Here is a 19,268-nt window from a genome sequence, read left to right on the forward strand (position 1 = left end):
TTTAATGTATTCGGGAAACAAAAACCCCAGTCTTGCAGGTGGTTCTATGCTTTAAAATCCAAGCTTAATTGTTCCTTTATATTAAGTTAAGCATATAGTTAAACGTCATCACAGTCAGGGGTCTGGTTTGTAAATCTGCAATTTGGTATATTATATAATCTCTCTTACTTTAAAGGTCTTTGTAAATTCTGTAGTTGTGTAATACATCTTTAATAACACCAGAAAATTATAGAAAAGACCAGACCCTTCTCTCTTTGCCACTGAACACAGTATCTGTGAATTTTCCCTGAAAAAACAATCATTCTTGATTCATTCTCTGAAGTGCCAAGGCTCACTGGTTTGGATTGAGATAAAGGTGGACTCTGAAATACTTTATTTCAATATACACTATTTGAAGGAAATATAAAAGCTGTCATCATAAACCACTTGTTCAAAAATTGGTTTAGGGATTTTTTATTTTTTTTTTTAATGTACATATTTCCCAGCATAAATAAAAGATGTGCATGTACTGAAGCCAGCTGGATACTAAGCTCCTTTACAGATCAAGAATGATTTGACAGATTTTTTTTTTTTTTAATTTATTTTTTAAATAAAAGCTCATTTCTATGAATGAATTTTCCTCTGGTTGTCAGTAGACACAGAATTTTATGACTGTATTGCAAGTCACTGGAAAATGAAGGGTTATAATATGAGTTCTCATAGCCCTCTTAACTGATTGTGCCTGTATAATTTAATATTTTGTCTAATATAAAGCTAATTTTTTAAAGCAAAGTTTTAAAGGAATGGTTTTTATAGAAAGGTCAATTTTTAGATAAAGCAAAAGAAGATTTTTAAATAAAATAAAGCAAAGCTTTAAATTAACCCTATGGATAAGTCCCATCTAATATATTTTTATGATACAAGAATGTTTTCCTATCTAACTTCTTTCATCTTGCTTTTCACAATATTGTACACATGAAGAGCATGAATTGTTTTGTGTGTAAATAAGGTTTAATGCACACTGTACTTTTAAGATCACTAGTGCATATTTGTTTACAGCCGAAAATACTGTTCTCCGTATTCATTCATTGCAAGCGTATGTTTCTCCAGCACACAACTTTTCCTTGAAACCCTGAGTAATAAAACTATCTTGAGGCCTATAGAATGATTAATATTTCTAACTTGTAATGTCTTTTTTTATTATTATTAATTTTAATAATAGAGCCCCTTTTCAGGGTAGGTTTTGTAAAAGAAAAATGAATTCTATTTAAATAAAAGTGTAAGAAGCTGTATATTTTCCTTAAAAAAACAACAACAAAAAAAACAAAACAAAAAACAAACCAGCAAGTATTAAATGTAACAATTTTTTAGAAGAATAAGACTTGGGATCCAAATCTGGAAACTTTTCTGTAGTTGACAGTGTCAAAATAAGATTTGCTCTAAGCTTGGATGCCTCACTTTTGACTGTTCAGAAACCTATTCCCTGTGTTCAATGACTACTAGGAAAAAGTTGGGGATATTGTGATATGAGAAGTAAATGCAGAAACTACCTTGGAAAGGAAGCATAAAAAAATGTGGAGACACTCAAAATACCATGTGCATGAAAGGGAAGAGAAAAGCTTTCTGGGATCTTAAGGAATTAGTCAAACACTTGTCCAGTTAGATAAATAATACAGGTTCTGTTGTCATTATTGAATAGGACATTGATCAGCAGCATGGCTGAAACTTTGAAACATGATGGTGAACTCTACACTACATGGAAACCTTGAGAGCTGAAATGCTTTCTTAGTGAAACTGGTGGGAGGATTGGTTGGGTAGTTTTGGGCTTTTTGGTTTTAACATTAGTGGACAAAGATGTTTGTCACTGTGTTTGTATGTCTATTAAGAAGTAAGAAAAGGTAACCTGATTAAAGAGGAATAAATTCATGCTTTTTTAATCTAATTAGCAGCAATTAGATAAAGGATATTTTATAAGAAAATGTTATCATTTCTTCTTCTATGCATTCATATAATTTCTTCTTCTAATGTTGACCTTCTGGAAGTTCATAATTATGGTTTTGTAATATATTTCATAATTTTAAAAAGTTGTTAAACACACATCCCCCCACCCCCACCCAGTACTCACTGAGCCATTTAACACAATCTCATTCTAAACAGCTTGGGGTTTACTATTCACTTTTATTGAGAACCCTGAGTGTGACCCAGACTCATAGTGTGCTAGGTGTTAACCAAGCATAAGACATCTAATGTTTTGAGGACTTGCTATTCTGACGCTTAGATCTAGCAGTTCTTCAGTTTATTTTCTAGTAGAATTCTTTGCTTTCTAGTTCTTTCTGGTAAGTTTGCATCCAGTGTTCTTGTAATTGTATGAAAGTGCTTTTCTCTGGACTCTGATAAAATGAGGTATTTAGTTGTATGTGTAATGAAACTATGACTTAATCCGAAGTTGTGTTTAAGTTTCCTGCTATATTAATGCCCAAATGAGAATACATGTCTGTGATTTTAATGTTCTCATAATGGATAATGTATCTTGCAATACTCTAGCTTGATGCTGTAGTTTTTTTAATCTGCTTCTCTGTCTTTTCTGTCTGTGGTCATTTGACACAATGTGAATTTGTAAGAATATAGTGATATTACAAACTTGTCCAGTGCCATTGTTCTTTCTTTGTATCTGCAGCTCATTTAATTTCATATATATATTGTTTCTATGTTTCTCCTCAGTCCTGTATTTGGATTTTTTTTTTTTTTTACGTTGTGTCTTGCAGGATAGGATATTCTGTTCAGAAGTAAATCAGTGACAGGTAACAGGAGTGGATGGTGTAGTGATCTGAAGTGTAGAGGGCAAGCTGGTATGTGTGCTCCTGCTCTTGGGAGTCTGCTTACTTTGCTGAGTAGTGTGAAACAGGAGTAGATGATGATTCTTGATCTCTTTAGCTGTTGTCTTTTCTCTTTTCCCTGGGGTAACTCCCTGACAATGAAGTAATCTGAATTCATACTTATTCTGGAAATAGAACAGTGTTTCAGCTGTTGATGTTTTGGGGACAGAGAAGTGTATCTCAGTTGCTGATCCAATTAAAATCCCAGAATTTTTGTCTTTGATGATTTATCTGCTATGAATTGCAGCATTCCCCATCATCTTTTTCAGAAAACTTTGTAGTAGCAAAGGTCTGAGCATGCCCAGAAGTAAAGGTTTTGTTCTTTATGTTTTGCAGTTATAAATTTATTCATTCCTTCAGCAGAACAAATCTTGTTTTAATAAAATGAAGACTGATTAATCTTTTGTAGTTTCTTTATTCTTAAAGTGGAATTTAATTTGAAACTATTTGCTAAAATTTGCTGTGGTGAGAACATAACAATGCTATGGAATAAGCTACTACTTTGAAGAAAGCCAGTTGTAATTTAAATACCTGTTCACAACTGCATGATATCTTGACCCAGTGAAGTCTTCTGCTGATTTCAGTGATGACAAAATTCATCCCATCCTCTGGTAACGGAAGCAATTACATCCTAGAATGGCATTGAAAGAGTGTCAGATGTGGTTGAGATGTCTAATTGCATTTTGGCAGCAGGAAACCAAGAAGCACCAACCACATGGCAAACCACATCCCTGCAGAACTTACTCATGGACAGCCGTTTTCGGAACGTGCACTTAATAAATCAGGGTGGTGGCTGGAAGTATCATAATATTAAGTAGCTTCCTACTTTATGCGAAATGGATTGGCTTCTCTGTAATCGTAGAACAAATCAGTTTTGATTATGATCTTACGATGCCGGCAGAACTGCCTTCAAAGCTGTGTGCAAAAATACTTTTAGGAGGTTTTTTATTTCCTGGAAGTATACTAGTATACCTTGAACAGTAGAATACACGATGTAGAATACCTCTTTCTTTAAATTTAAAAGTCATTTGCTGTTTGTAACAGTGCCTGTTTAAACCAGCATAATCTTTTGCAGGAGCAATGCCCGCACGTGTCAGTTTGGATCAGGAAGTGGCTGAAAGGCATAAGCATGTTGTTTACTGAGACCTCACAGCATCATAAAATTTTAGGACGCGCTCTGCAGTTCTCAGGCCATGCTTGAAGATAGCTATGTGTGATGTAGTTGCCTGAATTAAGTTACTATTGTGCTGTCAAATATTGTGCTTCAATTCATTGAGGACATAGCATTCAACCGTCTAAACTTGGAGTTATAAACATGGTAATGAATTTTAAGTCTGGTGATTGCATCTTTCTTAGGAAATACAAGCAATTAATGATATGCTTATGGAGTGCCAAGTACAGTGGGGGGCCCTGTTCGAATTTGAATATTTGAGAGTTATGATGCAATTAATAGCATAGTTTTAGTTGGCTTTGGATTCACTGGGGTAATTAGTCATTTGATGCACAAAATTACTGTATTTCTATGATCCTGGAAGTCAAAATTATTTTCTTGAAGTGCAGAAATGTTGTTTTTGATGAAACATATGAACACAGATGATTATTACAGCTTATGTGATTTCACAGTGTCAGCAGTTCTAAACCTAGGGTTTTTCTTTGTCAGTTCCTTTCTTAGAGAAAACTGAAAAACAGTTCTTCCCAAATGTTAGCATACATAAACAGGGTTTTAAATTTCTCTCATCCCCCAAAATGTGCTTTAATGTATTAAAGCTGGTCAGCTTTTCAGATATGCTGCATTGTACTGCGTTAATGTTGGCGCTGGTGCAAGTGAAAATGCTGGTTGTAGCTTACTTAATCCAATTAATATTGTACAAACAATCAAAGTTGCAAAATCAAAGTACAAAAATATGCCCTTGCTAGCTCATGCAGAGAGCTTAGACACTGCTGGCATGGAGACTGTGCTGTAAGAATTAGCAGTGAAGGGTGTGGGTTTAGTCCTCAGTGTAAAAGTTGCATTCTTTATACATGACTTTTTATTACACTAAAGTTTTAAGTCAGCAAGGTAGAAGTGAGGAGTAAGACTTAAAGATGTAGTATATATTGGAACTAGACTACTGAATATTCAGATTTGGTTCCCTTTTTTTAGTATTTATCTCCTTTTTGTCTGAAACCTTGTAAGCAATTGTCAAAATCCATCTACTTCCTGTGGTAGTTCAATTTTCATTTTTCTTCTGGTATGTTACCTTTATTTGCTTAATACATAGATAACATTTCTCTTTGCTGCTTGTTTTGATCCTTTCAGCTGCTGCTAAGAGGGGAAAAATACAACAAACATTGGCCACATTAGAAAAGTTGAGAGGCAAAATAGAAAGCTGTAAATTGGAGGGCTGAAGGGAAAAGTTTGTGGCTACCAGCAGTTTTCTCCACACACTGAAGGGAGCTGTGTTAAAATTCTGGTCTAATGATGACTAATCAATCAGTTGCCCAAATGATGACCGAAACAATTGTCTTTTTTGCTTTAATGGCATTAGATTCAAATCGGCATACAAGTGAAAATAAATATGCCAGCTTCTTGCTAACAGGTTTTATACATTTCCAGATGTGTCTTAATGCTTTAATTTTCCAGTCTAGCAAATTGCCATTTCCTAAGTTACTGCCATCATACTGTAGTTCTGATTGAATCTGGGGTCAGGATACTGTTGGAGTCAAAGTCAGCATATTTTCACGTACCACAATTTGTTAATGTTCATACAGCACTTTTTGTGGATATAAAGAACTGTAAGTGTTCGATATTATCAGAACTTCTATTTTCTTCTTACTTTAGACACTAGTGTTTAATGTCATTTTTGTGAAATGCATTGGTAAGCACAGTATTTTTTCTTTCTAGAGCTTAAATGACAAAACACTGATGAAATTGTATTTTACGTATTTTTGTTTCCAGCTTTACAGAGGAGACTCTTCACGTTTCCTGTGCTTAGCAAATTCCTTTTTTTCTTCCTCACACTCCTCCATTTTAAAATAAGAATTCATCTGCAATGCAGAGTTCTCCATCTTTATTTTCTCAGAGTAGGGTGTGATGAGTGTCATTTGGCTGTATCGTGAATATAGTTTTATGTAATTATGTAGTTACTGCCTGTGCCTCCATAGACATCTCTGCCTTTTTACTGAATCTGGAAAGGGGAGCCAAGCATCCACACCTGTCTGTCTCTAGTCCTTGGATCTTGTTGTGTTGCCTACCTCATCCTTTTCAAGTTCCTTAATGCAGTCAGTCAGTCAACACCTCTATTTTCCTTTATTTCATATAACTCTAGAGTATGCTGAAAAATAGAAACTTTTAAATCACAGAAAAAAAAAAAAGGTTAAAAGTCCATTTTCAACCAGTTTTTCCTATAAGAGACATGCATTCCAGTGTGTGTGGCAAACAACAAAAATCTGGCAGTTGTGTTTTGGCAAGCCTTGTTTTGTCACCATCTCCTTTAAGCTCACAGAACTGGTATAAGGGGTAGGGTCGGCAGACACCAGCTTTGTTTCTGGAGACCATTTAGTCCAACCCTCTGCTCACAGCAGGTTCAGCTAGTACAAGATGTTGAGGGCCGCATCCCATGGGATTTTGAATATCTCCAAGCATGTACACTTCACAGCCTCTCTGGGCAACCTGTTCCAGCATCTGACCACCCTCAAAAAAAAAAAATCCAGAAGGTTAAAAAGGTTTTCATCTCTCTGTTTAAATGGCATTTCATGTATTTCAGTTTGTGCTTGGAACATCTTGTCTTTTCACCATGCGCCACTGAGTGCAGTCTGCTCACCGGCAGCTGGACCACTGCTTGTGCTGTACATCCCCTGGTGTGCTGGCATGGTCTGCGGTGGCTGTGGGGAATAGCTGGCATGGAAAACTTTGCCCAGCTGTGCCAGAGGAGAGTTTCTTCTTGTGGGGAGTCCAGCCCATAAAGGAGAAAGTGACTGCAGCAAACAGCAGTGCCAAGGAGGACCAGCAGTAGCTTTGGTTTTCCTGTGGTTTACCTGGATTCTGTAGCATAATGAGTCCTTTAAACCAACTTCCTAAGGCTTAACCCTCGTTTTTATCCTACAAGAGTTGCTGGGTTGTTTGTTTTTTTTCCCCAGTGGAAGATTTTTCCTTGGTTCTCTTCAGAATATTTCAAGTTATATGGGTTTGCTGACTATAAATCTAAAACTTCATAGCTGTTTGTTACAATTACAAATTTTGTTACAAGTCTATATAGGTCTTACATATTTTCTTTAATGGCTTTTTTTTCCTGCATGCTTTTAGCTCTACTATTGCTTGAGACTTTTGTATTGGTTCACTTTGTGTCTAATATTTTGTTCTAACTGGCTTAGTATTAATTTGATTTAATAAATATTTAACAAATGGAGTATTCAGGTTAGCTTGCTATGGCTTATTTCTTTTGGGCTTGTTTGGGCTGTGAGTTCCTTATTGCTGGCTTTGCTTGTTTCCTTTGTATGGTCTCTTGCTTGTGTTTGTAAGGAGCTTGTGTTTGGTTTCCCACTGCTGCTAATTACTTTAAACAGGTTTTGATGAGAAGGGCTGGAGCAACAGGACTTAAACCAGGCCTGCCATTGCTTTTTCCAGAGCAGGGTAGCGGTGGTGTGCAAACACTCAGGTGACATTAAGAGAGGTTTTTATACTTTTGTTGCTTTATCTCCTTTCTTAAGCATCAGTGATGTCTACTCTGTAAATCACAACTATGTAGATTAAAACTGTTATAGAACAACTAAGCCAGTAATATTAGACAGATTAGCATTGCAAAACTTGATGAAATTTGCCATTCCAAAACTTGATGAAATTACGTTAGCTGAAGTCACAAATATTCCCAGTGTGTGAGCTTGCACACCCTCCTTTTATACTTAGATATGTCTTTAAGGTCATGTTTTGTTTTCATTTTCTTTTTGTTTGAATACTGTGGCACATCTCTGTCATTACAGTTCTTTCTCTGTCCATCTTAGGATGATATGCTATACAGTTTTTCTTTGTAAATGTACTCATTTGTCTCAAGTTTATGACAGGAGAGAATTAACATTTGTCAAAAGGTGACTTGTAAATCTGAGCTCCATTGTCATCAGTTTGTATGAACCTTACTAAATTCCTGAACTACATCTGAAGATGGGGGAAAGACGTGAGTTTGAAAGTTCACTCAAGACTCCTGAAAATTTTGTGTAAAGTATTTAAGTTGGGATGGGTTTGTTGTTTGGGGTTTCTTTTTCTCCTTTTTCTTCAGCAGTGTTTTAAAGAGCTTCCTTGTGCTTTTATCAATGTCTTGACATTGTCAAAATGCTCAGGCTGTAAGTAGATTTGAAAGGACTGAGTGGTGAAATTCAAGCATATATTGATTCTCTAACTTTCCTATTTCTAACAGAAGTGGACTAGCATTTATATCACAGTCTCAGGTTTGTACTCTCAAGGAGTTTTTTTTCTGAATGATGAATTCTGAAGGTATTTGTATGCGAAGTGTGGATGTTTCTGTGAGGAAAGGTTGTGATGGGGTTTATTTTTATTTAAAGTAAATGTTTAACCTTAATGTATTTGATATAAGCGAAGGTCATACAGCATCTCGGATGCCTAGAGACCATTTTGTAAGCAGTGTGTGGGAGGATATCCGCTGTTTTTCAGCCTCTTAGTATTATGTCACTTAATGCACATAGAATTTTTCTCTTGTGATTGCAAAATATGTATGTCTAGTACACAGGAAATTAAGGTTGGAAGAAGTATTGAAGAAAACGGGCAGGATACACTGTTCTTGATTTAAAAAAGATAAAAATTGTTGCATATAGCATGAAAAGCCTTTATGGCGTTCACTGTGATTATCAAGCTCTTACCCATTCATATTCGTTAGGAGAAATTTCTTCACAGAGAGGGTGCTCAGGCATTGGAACAGGCTTCCCAGGAAAGTGGTGGAATCACTGTCCCTGGAAGTGTTTAGAAAACATGTAGGCCCCCGTGACATGGTTTAGCGGTAGACTTGGCAGTCCTGGAGTAATGGTTGGACTTTTGACCTTAAGGGTCTTTTCCAGCCTAATTGATTCTATGATTCTGTATTTGTGTATGCACTGGGCTTATTTGTCAGCTAGAAAGTGTTTCATTGAAAGACAGATCTGAAGCAAGTTATTATGTTGAGGTTACTGAGATTTTTGGAAAGCTTGGATGTGGATCCTAATTTTGCAGTTTGAATATCTGAATTTAACAAATACAAACTTTAGAATTGCTATGTCTGTTCCACTCAAAAGAAGGCAATAGGCCATGAATCCAGTAAGTTGGAGCCCAAATAATCTAAGAGAACAAGCAAGCTTCCATCAGTTCAAGGGGACCTATTTCTGAGCTTCAACTGAAAATGCTCAATGTTTTGTGCTGATTCAGAGCCAGAATGTTGCAAGTATAGCAGTGTATTCATCCACATGGTTGGGCTGAAATCAGCTGCTGTCAATGCAAAAACCTGCAGTGGCAGAAATGAGCCTGGGTCAAGCACCAGGCAGAATGTGCCATTCTAGGGGGTATCCATTCCACTATTCATACTCTGAGAATATTTGTGCCGTGACTTAAGTATATAAGTTATTTTGATGTACAGCTACTGATAGTGAAAAAGCCTTACAACAATAGGAAATGGTAATTTCCACAAGAGTTTACCTGCCTTGTAACAAAACACCTGAGAAGGTCAGTTGCATTACAGTTTCTTACTTGCTGCTTCCAATTAACAATCTATTTAGCTTGCTCTTCTTCAAGGGTTTGCATGTTGGATAACATAAAATCAAAGACCACTTCCTATCTCTCTGCCTCAAGCCAAAATGCTAATTCTTCCTGTGTTCTTAACTGGTGTTTTGATAGCATGTACCACAACACAGGTGACTGCAGGGCTAGGCTGCCAGTGTACATTCTTCTTCCAGCTGCACGGCTGCCTCAGGCAAGCTAACTATAGCTTTGTTTTTGTGAGTGGTATGTCAAAGCCATCTATTTATAAACCAATTAGAAAATGCCTTGGAACTGTAATTTTTCTTTCAGGCTTCACTTTTCAGGCTCTCTAGAAGCTCAGTATTCCATATTCATGGATTTGGTTATAAAATTTAACTTGTCTGAAGAATAAAAATGATATATGAAACAAAAGAGAAAGAACCCTGTTAAGTGATTAAAATTTTGGAATGTGGGTATCAGTCATAAAATGTTTTAAAATATGTTTACCTACAAGATGAAATGTGAAGGATGTGGGTATGCACTAACCAAATAAACAAAACTTGTATGTTTGTTTTTCTGTAGTTTTCGGTTAGTTATTAGTCTTGAAAACACTTCTTAATGATAAACTAGTATTATGCTTGCTTTGAAGGTTGGAAAAGCGAGGCAAGATGCTTAATAGAAACATTATAAATGTGTTTAGTAGTTTTGACCTTATTTATTTACAAATCAAGATGCACACTAACAGAGGTTTGAATGGTCTGGATGCTCGTCCAAGTCTTTGCTAGGTATTTATGAGCATCATGCCCTAGGTAACTGAAACAAATATCAATAAAAATGGCATTCAGCATAAGTGGAGATCCTTGATAAGGTGGGGATAAGCAACCTTCCAGAATCTAGAAAAGAAACACAAACCCTCAAACTCTTACCAGTTTTCAGATCAATAAACTGTATTATAGGGTCTTGACTTTCTTATGGCTTTCTGGGGCCTGGGTGAAGTGGTGGAGTTTAGATTTTGAATATATGTACCAAACTGCATTAACTTCCTGTGGAATAATATTTTAGTTTCTAAGTAGCCAGCCTTTTCTCAGTCTGTAAACATAAGAATAGACAGCATGAGGAATGAATAGCCTGTAGTTACCCATAGGTAGGTGATAGTAGTCTATGTGAATGATTTGGAAGTGTTTTCTTTATTAAATAATAGTCCTCTCTTGCAGATATAACTAAGCACTTTCTCTAAATATAAACGGCTCTGTGCCACTTTTAGAACACTTTGTTAAATTATTAACCAGTTTTTATCACCAGTAGGGGAGTTTTTATAGAAACGAGAACAGGATCTTACTCACTGGTTATTTTTAAAATGTGGCAATGTGAAGGCTTGTTCTTGTGACAAGGCTCATGAAGCATAACAGAGATGTTGTGTGAAATTTAAAGGAATTGCAAAAATTAGAGGTAGGAAAGATTCTTTCTAGGCATAAAGCTCCATCCAGGTTTGGTCCTTACAGTGTATTTATGTTCTGCTTCTGAAATCAGTGGATGCTGAGGCTGCTCAGCAGTTCTTGATAAGTTTTTGTCGTATATAAGGGTCCGGCTAGTAGGCTATGAATATTGAAACAAGGGGAAGCTGGTATTTAAGGCTTCATTTACTGGTAAGCATCTTCTGCCTTGACATAAGACATGGGTTGGCAGTAGGCTATATGCCATCTTCTCTCTCTTCTCCTGTTTCTTCTGTTATTTGCACTAGGGGCTGCAGGTAGAGGAGCACTGAGGTTCTTTTTTGCTTGAAGGGCTGACAGGAGAAAGGTCCACCTGTAAGGGTATAGCTGGTGGATTACTGTGGATTAAATATTTGCAAGTCCTTACTCCCCAGCTCTCTGTGATTTGCCTGGAGGATACCAATGGACCTGCTACCCAGCAATTCCAAATCCCAGGCAAGTGGAATGGGTTGGGCATGGAGAAGTCTCTTAATGATGTCTGGTGGCTTCTGAGCAGCTCAGTTTCTGGAGAGGAGAGACAGACTCTTCCAGAGAGGGAGTTATCTCCTTGGTAGGAAACTGAAAACAAGTCTGTTTTGCTCCAGACTGCAATGAAACATATCACGAGGATATATCAAAATCCACCAGAAAATTGAATTACCTTTCTGCAGAGTGCAACTTTTCTCTTGTAACTGAAAATACTTTGGTGTGAAGGATGGTGTAACAAATGAGAGCTCAGAGAACATGGGTGTCTCTTCCTCCTATGCCTTATAGCATTACTTTCTCCAAACAAATCTCAAAGTCTCCATTTTAAATTTCACATCTGTTCCAATTTTCCTATTCATCTTATTAATCACATATTTGCTGAGCAAGTATGAATATTATGAAGGTGATTTGTGAAGTCTCTGAGAACTTGCATTTCATGGTCATTTTTACCCACTAGTGTCAGTGTACCCAACATTAAAATTTAGGATTTAGCAGTATCACTTCGTGTCTTGCTGTGCTGTGGTGCATTTCCATGTCTCCGTTTTTTATTACTCAAAACCAGAGTTCATTTTCAATGGAAAATTTACTATATTTCAAAATTCTAAATGGATTATGTGCTGTGTGCAGTTTATATAGCAAAATGCTCTTCTGACATTGGCAAGGCGTATTCAGCAGATGGCTGGGGAGAGTCTAATCCTGGCACAAGGTATGCTAATTACTATGTGCATTGAGCAAAGAGCCTTCTTAGATATTCAGCTGCCTTTCATACTGGGGCAGAGATGTCTACTGAGGAAGGTGATGGAAAGATCTCCATGTAAATTCCTTGAGGACATCTTTAATGTAAAACTGAAAAAAATGTAAGAAATCTTTACTACCTCCAGATGTCAGTTGGAAAAGTAACAAGGCTTGAGTCAGCCTAATTCAGATCCCACCAGGGATTTGTGCTGGGTGGAGATCAGGTTTGGCAGGATAAGTGGAAAGAGATTACAGTTGCTTCCATCAAAACAGTTTTTAGGGGAGGCTACAGAGGTCCTCTGTGTCTCCTTCTGACACAGCCATCTGAGACCTGTGAAAGACATGGTATGAGGGTCACTGGAGGAGCATTTGGCGCTTCTTCTCTCTTTACTTGCAGTTCCATTGAAGTGACAATGTAATATTGCAGCACAGGAGCCAGAGAAAGGCCAGGAAAAATGCTGCTTGCCTGACATAGGGAAAATTGCTCTATGAACTTGAGGCACTCCACCATGAAAGCAATCCAGATTGCTCCCACACTTCCAGAGCTGCTTAAAGAGGCACCCCTAATGCTGACTCGAAGTCCTTCTTTGCAGGTGCCTCAATTCCAACAGCACCATGACAGGAAGCCGAGGGATGGGAAAGATTAAAGGATGTGATGCTTGCCCTGGCACTTGCAGAGGCCTGGCTGCCCTTACCCAATTGCTCTGCCCCCCCATGCCCCTTTTCCCAGCAAATGTGAAGCTCCCCAGTGAGTGTGAAGGGTGACCTGTCTGCAGCAGCAAGTGAGGGCTGCTGGTGCCTGATCTGCCTGGCAGCAGGGAGCCAGGGAATTTGGAGAGATGCTGACCAGTGTCTCCACCTGACAGTGAGGTTTCCTCCAACGAAAAGCCTGCAGATGGCAGTGGGGATGGAGAAGTAGCTCAGTGGCCAAAGGGAAGATTATTATTTACTCAATATCTGTCCTTTTTAGAAGTTGCTACCACCTGCTATTTGCCATCTTAATACTCTAATATCAGTTGCTAAAGCTTCTGTGCTGACTCATTTCACTTGCCACTAGTAGGTCTTTTTTCCCTTCATGGTGATACTGGTGGAGAAACTCCAGGATCCATCACTCCTTGTCTGTGTCGCTGCTGCTGTGGGTCCTGCAATGTCCAGTGCCAGAACTGAGGTGGGAGCAGCTGAGAGGCATAAGGGGCTGTCTGAGCCACAGCAGCTAGCTGGGGAATATGCTATCTGCACGCTCAGACAGTGTTCTCCTGCTGTGTGAGCATGTTATTTCCTCAGTGACCTAGTTTTATGAGTGAAATCATCCCTATTCATAACTACAGCAACAGAGAATTTTGTTAATGTTTGCCACTCTAAGGGAAAGGTTACTATGTCTTAATTTTACTAGGTTGCTTTAAAACCTATAAGATCTTTATGGAAGTTTGGAGATGGCTTGTGATCAACTGTCAGTGCTATGTGCATGCTTCTTCTAGAAATGAGTCTGTAAGGATGACTCAGGCTTGGCAGCCCAACCAGAGATGTTACTTCTGTAAAACAGTTACATCTGAAATGTAAGACTGTTTCTTCATTGCTGTCCCGGAGGAGTAGGGGGGAGATTGCTAGGATGATCATGAATATTTCAAATTTAAGCTCTGCAGTTCACTGCATGACAGCTCATATAAGCCAAATAACATTTTATACCCGGACTGGATAAGTACATTAGTGCTTCCAGTACAGATTCTAGTTTTGGCTCTGTAAATTGTTGCCTTTACACATATGTCTGGGATCAAAAAAGGGTTCCAGAAACCAGCATTTAAATATCACTTTAAGCCTATTTGTGTGCTTATCTAAGCCTAGGCTGAGGGATGTTACCATATGCCCACATCTGCAAAGGCTGTTCTTGAACTAGAAATTACTAAATATACTTGGAAACCAGGGAGAGGTTTCAAGCGTGGTAACTCCTAAATGATAACTAGTGCTATTTTACACTGGTCTGGATACTGCAGTGTAGAGTGAGAAAGTCAAGTTCGAAACAATTAGGGTCAAGAAAGTAGGGTCATTCTTTAGCTATCATAAAACAGGCTGATATTTTTAACTGTACAGTTGAGTGGCCACCCTTTCTGAAGCAGAAATAGAGTTGCATGGGTTTCTTGTGGCTATTACTTGGCAAAATAATGCAAAAGAGGTGATACAACTGATCTTCATTCTAAGCATTTTTTTATATTACTGTGATGTTCCTTGTCCCATTCTGCATTGTCATTTCTCCCACAAAGATTGTAGGTGGTATAATGTTGTGAAAGACTTGTATTGCTTAAACAGTCACTGAATCAATGGATGGTTGTGGTTGCTGAGAACCAGTTTTCTCTTCTACAAGAAAAGTCAATTTATCTAGAGGGAGAATGAGGAAAATGGGACATTTTGTGCTCAGCAGGATCTCTTTGATAAATGGAAGTTTCATTGATTATGCCACTATATTAGCAACATAAATTTTGGGATGGGGCTAAATAATATAAAAAAATAAAGGCAGGAAAACACTGTCCGGTGGGAAGGGCCTTGAACTGTCTTTGGCTTGCAGAGGTCAGATTGTCCTTTGGACTCTGCGGTTAATCTGCTTTGTACCATTGGGCATGTTGCCCTGCTGTTTAATGCTTTGATTCACCAAGTTCTACCAGTTGAAGCATATTTGTTTATTTAGGAAATTATTTTGCACTTCAAGCTCCATATGCTGTATCAGCACATGAGAACAGCAATAATAATAAATATAATAATATAAATAATTCATTCTGTGACTAAATTCTTTATTTTACAGCTCCATGATCTGAGCTTTGTATATGCATTTGTTATGGTAAGAGGGTTTGATCTTAAACCATATTTAACCCACTGTGAGATTTCTTTTGCTTTTGAGTCTTTGATTGAATCACCAAACTGGATCCTTTCAGCTATAAGCAGAAAGGAGTAGCTAAATTTCTGTCGTTGCTTACAAGAAGCTGCAAGTTAATGCTTTCCTACGATTTTCCTAGTATTTATGTGAAATTTAACTGTGACAGTGTAGTTGGTGCAACTCAGCCTTAATTGGATGTGAGAGCTGCTTTTGGTAATGTATCACTTCACACAGTAGCTGGTGTGCGTATGCATACAGACAACTTTGCCATGCACTTCAGCTCATCTACAGCAAGAAATTGTTTTGACATCACTGTGCATTGAAGCCTTTGGTTTCTCAAGGCATCAGTCTTGAGATGGGAAGTGATGTCCTTCTTTATTTATGGGACTTCTGGTGCTCACGTGTCAAAACCAGGATAAAGAGGATGAGAAGCAGTTTTGTAAGTAATGATGGAAAAAGTTCTTTCTGAAGTGTGGGTTTTGAATAAACCCCCCTTGGCGGGGGGTAGAATAGAAAAAGTACTGCCTTTTCAATCATGTATGCTACAAAGGTACTCCGCACAGGATAAAATAATGCTGCTTTAATTTCCAAGGAAGCCTTAAAACAAATTGCTACATTTCCATAGTAACAACAAATAATAATGTGTGTTCAAGCTTATAGTTAACTAGTGGGATAAGCAACCCCAGAAAATCATGGGGAACGTATGCATACAGAGAAATAATAAGATCTTTGAAGGGTGACTAAGTGTAAGCTCATGTGGGCGAGGGGAAGAATGGAAGCAGCGGGGTAAAGGGCTTAATTTCACAACTCTTGAGTGAAATTTGGGTCTTATTTACTTTTGTACAAAGCTGACAAAGCAGAAATCATAATGCCCTGAAGTATCCTGCTGCATTATGGCACTGCTGTTCAAGTTTAGTAAGCTAGTAAAATATTGGCTGTGATTCTTTCTGGGCTTTGGAAAATGAAGAATTCAGTATAGCTTCCTTGGATGGCAAGAATGTGCTCAAGGAATTAACAGCAAAAATTATGCAAAGCATTCCCTGGGATCTGTGCATAATTTTGATACAATCTTACAAAACAGATATGTTAACCTTGCCAGATACTGTCTTTGGCAGATGGGTCATGAGAATTGCCAGATCTGTGACTGTCCTCTTTACAATGTGGGAATCCATAGGAATAGACTGATTGGTGGGGAGAAGCTGAAAGTGGAATTTCTTCAGTTGTATATCAGAATTGTATGGAGATTAGTGTGGAAAGTCTTTGGTGTGGGGGATGATAACACACCAATCTGTGATCCACATCCAGCACTGAAAGTTACTTGTATGACAAAAATATGTTTTAGTGTCGGGAACACCCCAGGACTTCAGTGCAACACTTTGATAACACTTTGCACTTATCTTTCTTAAAAATTCAGACCATCTCTCTAGAGAAATTATGGTTAAATGTTTTAGGGTCTTTGGAGGCATCAGTGTCAAATCCTAGATACATCCTCAAATAGGAATCTTTCAGGATAGTGTTTTGTGTCTGATTCATCCCTGTGCCTAATTAGGGAAGAAGCAGGGAAACTTCCAAATTTGTCTATGGACATCTTAATTGGATATAGCAGTTTCTTTCTTTACTTTTTTTTTCCCTATTTTGTAGAGCTGCATTTTATGAAAATGACAGGATTTTCCCTATCTGACTAACATTGCTGCTTCTCAGCATTTTCACCTACCTTTGACAGCATAGGAAGACAGCAGTGATGGCAGCAGCATCAGCACAGGTGTCACTGCTGAATGCAAGGCTGTGTGTAAGTATTACGTAAGCAGCAGCCTCAGCACTGCAAGCTTTTGGAGGAAGACTTTATTTATTTTTATTTTTTTGGTCAACATAAGAAAAGCAAGTACAACACCTTTAAACACTGCATGTCTATGCCCAGCCGGCTAGCTTCCAACTAGTAGTAGCTGTAGCTAATAAGTTCCTTTTCCCAGTAAGATATAGTAGCTCAAGCATACGTTACACTGGCATGGCCGCGTTCCTTCTCCTTCTCATGCTAATGTAGTCCTTGCTATTTGGGCATCTCTGTGCTGAAGATAACATCCTTAATGTTTTCAACTACACTCTCATGACATTTTCACCTATCACTTGGGCTTAGATGCTGAAACCATTGAGAGTCCGGTCATTTCTAGCAGCAGGGGGAATGAGCTATTAATGCCAGCACTGGCACAGAAACAAATGGGTTTCTGTTAGGCATGAATAAATTTGGGCTGGAAAGTAGAAGGATTTACTTAGTGATTCTAACAATCAGCTTCTGGAACAGCCTTCCAGTAGTTGTTGGAGGGCAAAACCACTAACTACTGCAATGTATAAGAGGAGCTGTGGAATGGAACAGCCCGTGGCAGCTGGGGTCTGGACTTGATGACTCCAGAGATCCCCTGCAGACCTTTTCTCCCCTGGATGTATGCAAGTGGGTCATGAAAGGAGTGGTAATGTCTCCCTCTCCTTTGCAAAATTGCACTGGAATAGCTACAATATGGCTTTTTAGAACCTGCCACTTGGAAGTGTTTGATCAGCTGTGGCAAATTCTGGGGATGTGAACTCCATGTATTTAATTTGAAGAAAATATAAATCAAAGTACCTATTCAAGTTACATTTCCTCTGCCATCCCGTCTTACTTTCTTGACACTGTTTTTACAATTTAACTCGCAACAGTGAAACAAGCTAGCAAGGAGCAGGCTGATGTCATAGCCACAGTTAGAAGTGCTTGCTTATTAGAAGACCAGCATTACTCTTTTTTCTGCTGGTAGCATATGTTTTACTTGCTAAATATATCCGTATCAGAACAGCGAACAAATGTGTTCTCCGTAGGCTCATTGACCAGCATGTTTCTGCTACTGCTTTGTCTCTTATTAATAAATTGGAAAATGTGGCGAATAATTGCACCATTTTGTATCAGAATATTTCCATTGATGGCAAAAACACCTCACTGCAATATCCTGTCTACAATGACTTACATGCAGTTGTTCAAACACTGCTGAGGGATCCTCCTAGACAACCTGTAAAATCTTTTGGCTGTGAATGCTTAGTTAATTATACAAGGGTACACAGTGAGTTAATTCTGAAATTATTCTGGTGTGGTATTCAAAATAAATTCCTCCTGCAGTCAGTAGATTACTGAGGCCAAGTTTCACCTGGATACAAATTGAACTGCAATTAATAGAACCTCTGACTCATTTACTATTAGCAGCTGTGTTCCCTTCCCTTCTTTGCTGAATGTTAGTAAGGTATATTCTTTTGATCATCTTGTTTTCTTCACCTGACCTTACATGAACATTTCATAATGTTGATGAGAGGGAGCTGGCAAGTATATCCTAATTACTGTGTATATTCTAACCTGGAGTGCTGGAACATATGGTACTCTGAAAAGAATTCATTTGTGTAGAATCACTGGTTAGAGGAGTAGTTCATGATGATGTGCACACAGATCTTGGTAAATTAGTGGCAGTTCTGGTGGAAAAATGGCAATTTTACTGTATTCTATTTTATAGTATTATTGTGTTTAAAATCATGTGCCCAATACTGTACATTGTTCCATTGTTCTATGTGGAGGGAAAAACTGGTTTTAAAGCTCTGTTGAACTATGAACTACATAACAGGAGAAAGCACTTCCTCTGAAGAGTATATGAGGTTGAAATAAAGAAGATGGAAAGGCAAAGAACAATAGAAGCCCAGTTCTGTTAGATCTATGGTTTGGAAAACAATGCTTGCTTCGTAAGAATCTAGAGCTAGTGCTCTGTTTCCTGAATATATCTGATGTGTATGTCACATTACTGCAAGATTTATGCTCCACCTCCCTCACCCCTGGTTGCTAAAAGGTATTTAAAGAAGCTAAAGGAAGCAGAATAAATGAAAACTACTTATTTTTCATTGCAATTACCAGGTTTCTTTTAAGTATAAATTATCCATACTTACAGTGCATAGGATATAAAGTAAGGAAATATGAGTGGCATGAAGTTTCAGTCCAGCTTTGTCTTAGCTGTTAACCCCTGCTGAGAAACTGAGAATAGCCACCACCTTCTTTTGCATGCAAATTACAGATTGTGTGGATTAGTTATGTGCCAGCTAATGAGGTGCTATTGTTACTCAGTGTACCCTGTGTAATTACTGCTTTTTAGACC

The sequence above is a fragment of the Pezoporus flaviventris genome, unplaced genomic scaffold (assembly GCF_033815535.1).
Source record: "Pezoporus flaviventris isolate CSIRO_AGI_PZ_B2104156 unplaced genomic scaffold, CSIRO_AGI_Pfla_v1 ptg000001l, whole genome shotgun sequence".
Taxonomy (NCBI): Eukaryota; Metazoa; Chordata; class Aves; order Psittaciformes; family Psittacidae; genus Pezoporus; species Pezoporus flaviventris.